We start from the raw sequence: 7,590 nt of genomic DNA, 5'->3' as shown, positions 1-7,590 counted from the left end.
ATACTGAATTTGGAGGTATATTTGGGCACTCAGACCCCTGAGAGAAGGGTGAAGATGATAATGATGTGTTGTGAAGCCATTTAGACCAGATTACATGTGTCCAGTGGACACGTGTGCAAAATGGACAACTATGTATGGGAAAAACATTTTTTGGGGAACAGATTGCCCTTTTTTTTTTAAAGTGAGAGTGGGATGTTGGGGAAGGATAGTACGGATATTTGGGGAGGTAGGTTGGGTAGGAAGATAGATAAGACAGACACGGCAGCATACAGGGGCAGTATATGACACATGTGGGGGGTAAACACCTTGGATGGGGGTGTTTGGAAATCAGAAGTCCATGAGTCCCCAAATGGAAACAGTGGGACTTAGGTCCTCATCCATGGGCAGTCACCACTGTACCTTCATGGCCCCAAAGGTGGCTGTGCTGGGGGCTGAGCGGGAGAGGCAGGCTGACCCTCTAATTGTGTCACACAGGCCTCAAGCTGGCATAGCAGATTTTCAAACTCCTTTCGGAGCTAGCTACGCATTAATCCCTGAACCTGGCTTCGGGTGACAGTATCCTGTTTGCGCCTGTTCCCGGGGGGGGGGCGAGCCCCATCCCCTGAAGCAATTCCACCCAAAGGTGGTGCAGGACCACCAGACGAGGAGGTCCTGGGGTGGGTCCCATACATACTGGCGCTCGGTGCCATGGCCAGATGAGGTGGGAGAGGTCCGTCCGTCGGGACCAGCCTTCCCAAATGTGCTATGGTGTTGTAGTTTTAGAACATATGTGGGTTAGTAATAGTAAGCACAATCCAGGATTAGTTATAACAGCATGCATAGATATTCCCATTAACCCAAAACAACAGATTTGGAGCAATTGCATAGCAAACAGAACACATGCATATATGGATCTACAGTGGCCATTACAACGGCATGCAGGTTACATTGATAGCAACAGGCCACCAATGATAGTATTTAAACATGGAACATTAATAGAAACACATTTCAATATTTGCTGAACAATAGGACATATGTCCCAACAGTAGGCTTGGTGTACAGCATACCCACTGATTTGTGTGTTTAGATTATTGTTGCAGATATGGTGGTGAGGGGAGAGAGATATCAATTAACAACTTGTATATCCTTGTAGTGCTCACAACTTTAATGATCATTGCTCTAATAATTACTCTACAGGTATTATTACAATACCCTATGACATTGGTTTGGGCATGGTATGTTTTTACACAGTGTATACTTCAACCATCTTATAGCTACATTCTACTTCTCTTACCTAGTAGACCTGTGGGGGGAATGTTTGGTAACACTACCTGACTGTTTCTACAAATATTTCCAGATTCCTAGTTGAAATTATGCAAATACCTCGCAACCTCTTCATGCAAAAAATCTGGACAAAGGTTGACAAAATGGGGGTACAAATAGGGACATATTTTAAATATTGCTCTTATAAACTTAAAACATTTCTAGAGTAACAGGATTTGTTTTAAAATATATTTTCTGAAGGATTTGAAGTCTGAAACTCAAGTATATGTCATTATGTAGTGACTACAATCCTGGGATCATCACAGTGATTTGTCAGGAAAAAGAGGAACAGGCCAAAACAAGAGCCAAATATCTGGACATTCTTTGAAAATGTGTGCAGTTGAGAGGTATGATTATGCATACAGCTTACTACCACTCCCGGGATTCAAACCATGGCTGTATCTGCTAAAATACAACAATTTGTGTTTCATCAGAGTGAGCTGTTTAGACACTGGCGTTTCTTCCTTCAGTGTTTTCTGTCTAAGTCTCTCTTGGTTGTACAGTCTGATCTTGTAACTACAACATTCTTATACAGACATTCCTAGACATATTTTTTATGTAGCACGGTGTAAGAAACAGTCATTAACACAACAGTACTATTGGGATATCAGATCTTGGTGAATGCAATATGTGAGGCCATTCAATACCAGAGTAAACACAACCAGTCCAGGATTTAAACTTTATTGCCAGGCAGTTACACTTTTATTTACATATGACCTATATAGGTTAATAGGTAGGTAGTAGGCTATTGGCCTTAGGGCCTATATAAGCCTAACCAAAAAGGTACCTTGGCTTTCACCACCCAAGAAAATTATTTTCCTGTGCCCCTGTCGAGCAGAGCCACAGAAGTGATCCCAGGGGTGAGTTTCCTATTTCCCATCTAATCATCAAGATTTTTCTTGAACAGTGCTAATGAGGAGCTTTGTTTAATATAGACAGGTAGTTTGTTCCAGAGTATGGGAAGGTGACAAGGTTTAGGTCCCTAGAGCGTGTAGCTCTGAGAGATTGGGATTTCTTTAAGTGGAGCATGTCTAACAGGTCTGGGTTTGACATAGCTTTGCATGTTTGGCAGAGATCGCCTCTGAGTAGGCAATATGCGATGGAGTAAAGCTGGGTTTTTTGAGATGGTCTGCATAGGGCATCTGTTTGAGGCCAGTAATACTCTTTGTGAGGTATTTCTGTGGCCTTTCTAGTTGTTGTAGATGTCTTGTGAGGTACATACCAAAAGGGGCGTTGTAGTCTATAATGGGTCTAATGAGTGATGAGTAGAGGGGAACAATGACCTCTTTTTTTCCTGGATTATAAACCTTTTGTGATGAGGTGTGCCATGTAGAAGGATTTCCTGACTACTGTGGCAATGTGATTATCAAAGGAGAGACTACTGTCCACCTGTGTCCCAGGACCTCTTATCACACTTTTGGTGTTAAGTAGACTACCACCTATGTGGTAGCTCATGGGTACAGAGTTTTTACCGAAGGGGATGACAATGCACTTTTTGGCATTGAGCTTGAGGCCATGGCTTTGACACCAGGCATCTATCTCAGTGAGGCCCTTTTGTAGGATGCCCACATCATTAGGAGTTTCAATTATGGTTCCTAGTTTGCAGTCATCTGCAAACTTCATTAGCCAAAGACCTTCTGTGTTAGCCTGTACTTCAGAAAAGTAGATACCAAACAGGAGAGAAACCAGGAATGAACCCTGTGGTACTCCGCTTGTCACTGGTTTGAAGTCAGATTTGGAGTCTGCTGCTTTCACAGTGTGGGTTCTGTCAGTGAGCCAGTTGGCAACCCATCTTATGACATAGGGGTTTATACCTAGTTTAGTGAGTTTATCTATAATTCCAGAGTGGGGAATGCTGTCATAGCCCTGGCGAGATCTAGATAGGCTGTGTGAACCACCTTACCCTTGTCTACGGCTTTGGTGACTGCTTCAAAGAAGTCTATCAGGTTTAGGAGACACAATCTGCCTTATACAAACCTGAACTGGGTGGGGTCCAGAGTTTGAAGATTACCAATGTCTTTGTTTATAAGTTCCATGATGATACATTCCATGGCCTTGCAGACCAGGCTCATTAGGCTAATGGGGCGGTAGTTCCCAGGGTCCGTGGTGGCTCCCCTTTTGTGGAGTGGGATAACTGTTGCTGTGTGCCATTTAGTGGGCACAAAGCCTGAGGTGAGACTATGATTGAACATGGTACTTAGGTGGGGTGTCAGTTCATTCTGTAGCTCATGTAGAACACAGTCTGGGATGTTGTCATGTCTCATGGATGCTGTGTTCTTGGCTTTGGAGAGTGATTTTTACCTGTGCAGCCATGATTACAGGAACTTTGCATTCTTCCGGTATATAGATGGGCCTGTTAGGGAGGTGGGAGGGGGATAAAGTTAGCACTGAGCCTATCTGCCAGGATGTTGGCAATATCAGTTGGTTCTGTATATTTAGTGCCATTGTGGTGTAACTCAGAGCAGATCTGAGTGTTGCCATTGAGATTCTTGACATAGCTATAGAATGCTTTGTGGTTGTCTTTAGAATCAGTGGCAATTTTTTTCTTGTAACTAGTTTTGGAAGTTTTTATGAGGGATCTCAGCTTCTTACTGAGGCTGACCAGGGGGTTCCTCCAATCATGGGATTTTACTCGTTTTTGCAAGAGTTTCTTTCTTCTGTTGTAGAGTTTGTTTATGGCAGGGGGACCACCAGAATGGCTTCCTTTTTTGGAGGATAGCATCTTGGTGCTGTTAGGGATAGCATGATCCATGCACTCGTGTAAGTGGTTATAAAGTGCATTTGTGTAGGATTCAGCAGTCGTACCTCTATTGTCCATCTGCATGGGTGTCGTGAAGTTTGCCACTTCTGTCTTAAGAAGCATGAAGTTGACTTTGGAGAAATGTTTTACGGTGATTTCCCTAATGGGGGTGGGGCCAGGATGTGGATGTCTATGGTGATTAGCATGTGGTTGAATCTGACCAATGAGAAATTGACCTCTGGTGTGGAACACCGGTCGCCCATTTTGGTAATGACCAGATCTAGGATATTGCTGCCCCTGGTGGGGGTGTGGATAAGTTGATCCAATATGTTGGAATTTATGAATTCCAAAAAACGTTAAGCAAAAGAGTTGGTACATTAGTAGTTTTCCCATTTAATGGTGGGGTAGTTGAAATCGCCCATTATTAGGGTGTTGGGTTGTACCCTAATATTTTCCAGTGTATCAAGAAATGAGGAGTGGGAATCCTGGGGCATGGTGAGGGATCTGTAGCAAGTTACAATTTGGATTGTGGTCTTGCCCATAGTTAGTTGCACTTGGATATTCTCGGATGCATTATGCTGAGCAACTAGCCTGGAAGTGTGGATATCCTTAATAAATATGGACGCACCTCTGCCTTTAGATTTTCAGTCCAGGTGAGGTGGCCGAAAGGTGTGATATGAATTATAGTCTGGTAATGCAGGGGTGCTCTCTGGAGCCTTGAACCAGGTCTCTGTCACTGCACATATGTCAGTGTTCTCCATTTTAAGGAGTGCCTCGAGTGAATGCATTTTGAGGTTTAGACTTCTAGCATTGAGTAGCATTACCCTCACATTTTGCTTGCTTGCACCTGTTACTGTGGTGAATTTGTCATTTGAACCTTGCCTAAAAAAGACACTATAGGGGTGCAAGAGCCTTAGCCAGTATCCAGAATCCCAAGGGCGACAGATGCAGGCCATCTGTAGCAAAGCACCATGGTCTTCTGATCATGTCATCTCAGGCAGACAGATACTGGATCCCCTTAGAATGACACCAGAAGCTTAGCCAATTGTTGAAGTCAATCATCTTGTCCTTGTACTGTGGTATCATTTTGGGTGATGGCAGGATGCTACTCAGGGCTAGGGTCATACCTGCCTGGGCTACAAGATCGACGAGCTCATCCATGTCTCTTTTCATGTAGTCCAGGGAGGTACGTCTCAGGTTATTCACACCATTATGGACAATGACAGAGTCATATCTGTACTTGCTGTGGAGTGACCTGAGTGTGTGCATTATGTGGACAAATCCTGGCACCCAACTATTACTGTCATATTGGCTGTTTTTTTCAGTAGAAACCATACACATTTTTTATACTGCCAGGTGACATTTTACTCCTTTATATTTTTATTTGGTATGACTACAATAAGCAGGATTTTACTCACCAGCCTCGCGATGCAGCCTTTGCAACCTGCTGGCATGGGCTTCCTGGTTCACAGCCCACTCAGCTGGAGCTATAATGAAAATAGTGAAACATTTATGCATACCTGTCCATCACATATACAGACTGGACTTTGGTAAACAATTATTGCTATGAATGCTTACACACTGCAGGGATATCTCCCTTCTCTTTTGCTTCTTGGACCCACTGTTCCAAAAGCTCCCTCTTTCTCTGTGTCAAGTTGGCATAGTGGTGCCAGACATGCTCACCAGTCCGAGGGATACCAGTGGCACTGGTGATATCATGGGTGAGACTTTCCCAGGCTTCTGCTTTATATTGGGAGCCCTGGTACTGGTCCTGCAACAGTCTCATGTCATGTTTTTTTACCAGGAGTCCTACCATCACCTTGGACTCCTGTATGCCCCAGCGCTGTGCCCGAAAATGCATGCCCTCTCCAACACCTGCCATACTGCCTACAGTGGAAAGCTACAGGCAGTTATGAAGTGTATTCCCACCTGCGGAGTTTAAATACAGCTGATTTCCCACCCTTTGCTATGTTTGGATGGTTTTGAAAATGCTGAGCTAAGCTAAGCTACAGGGCTATGGCAATGCTTAAAGGGGTAGGTTCAGCATTGCTTACCAATGGGGAAATCCACTGAACTGGGGTATTCATTGCTTAGTATTCGTATGTAAAACAATGCTTACACCCGGACAGCATAGCTGTGCAATGCGTAGCATTGCTTAGGTTTCATTATAGTGGTCTAACACCTGTATTGGATTGATTCATCATTCATTACATTATATAGAATTATTTACCTTCCCTGACATCCCCCAATGTGCTGTAATTAATTTATTCTTGTGTAACTATACTGTATGATACTTGTGTTTATATAGGGGTTTCACTACTGTATTACACTGATACCTCATATTTGGGCCTAATACGCTACTCTGGTTGAGAAAAATTAGTTACTTCCTACAAAAATATACAAATAAATTAAAATTGTAATGTTTACACATACAAAATGGAAATGGTTTTGGTGAGACTTGAACCATGAATGACTACATGCAAAGTGTATGCTCTAACTGCTACAGTGTTGCCCTTATGCTTATGCTGGATGTCTATTGCTTTTCAACTTATCCTGCCATTTCAGCTGGCCTAAGCATAGCTGAGCAATGGGCACACCTATGCAGCTACGCTTAAACTTTATTGCATATTTAAAAAAATATGTATTTGTTGTGTTTTTTCATTTGTACACTTCAGTATATCCATGATAATTCTGAACCTGTTATTCTAGCAACTTTCTGGCTTTGTAGGGAAGCTTGTCCCTTACGGCTTTGCACAGATTGCTTACTCTGACGGGTTGGGAGGTGTGCGCTATGTGCTTATGCTAAACCTGTTATTCTATCAAGTTTTCTGGCTTTGTGGGATGTTGTCTCTTATGGCTTTGTACAGATTGCTTACCCTGATGGGATGGGTGTTTTACGAGCATTCTCGCTCACTTTACATTGCTGTATAGCAATTCTAGTGTGCTCATACACATTTCCTTGTAAATATTGCAGCACGGCAGTGTGCCTTCATGCATATGCATGGTGCGCTGCCATGGTATACCGGAATGATACCTTCCGTACAGGAATAAGCTATTCCTATATGGAAATTTGCTGAATCCCGGGGTGTGTGCTCAACTTCCGTGCAGTGATGATTATTATTATTATTATTATTATTATTATTATTATTATTATTATATTATTATCATTTTTATTATTTTTGGAACAGCATAGGTTGAAAACCTCCTGTTTTGTATTGTAAGTGCAGCTAACGGTGCTTAACTTTAATATGCTGTTATCCTGAAAGACAGGAGGAGATGTTTTTTTGAATGTATTTTTGTAAGTAGTGCGGCACATTTTGATGCAAATTATAATTATTAATGCCTGCAGCCATTATAGAGTGCAGCCTCTTGCTTCCAGAACCAGAGAAAATCCAGAAATAAAGTTGGTCACCACGCATGGTAGAAGCTAAACTTCTGTAAGGAAGTGCAAAGGAGCTTATACTGTAATGTACCATTTGCTTTCCTATGTACTTCCTTACAGAAGTTTCACTTCTAACGTGCGTGATGATCATGGACATTTTTTTTGT

This window comes from Protopterus annectens, chromosome 8.part0, assembly GCF_019279795.1.
Source record: "Protopterus annectens isolate FY-2018-M chromosome 8.part0, PAN1.0, whole genome shotgun sequence".
NCBI lineage: Eukaryota > Metazoa > Chordata > Ceratodontiformes > Protopteridae > Protopterus > Protopterus annectens.
The sequence above is the reverse complement of the archived record's forward strand: the minus strand, read 5'-3'. Positions refer to the sequence as shown.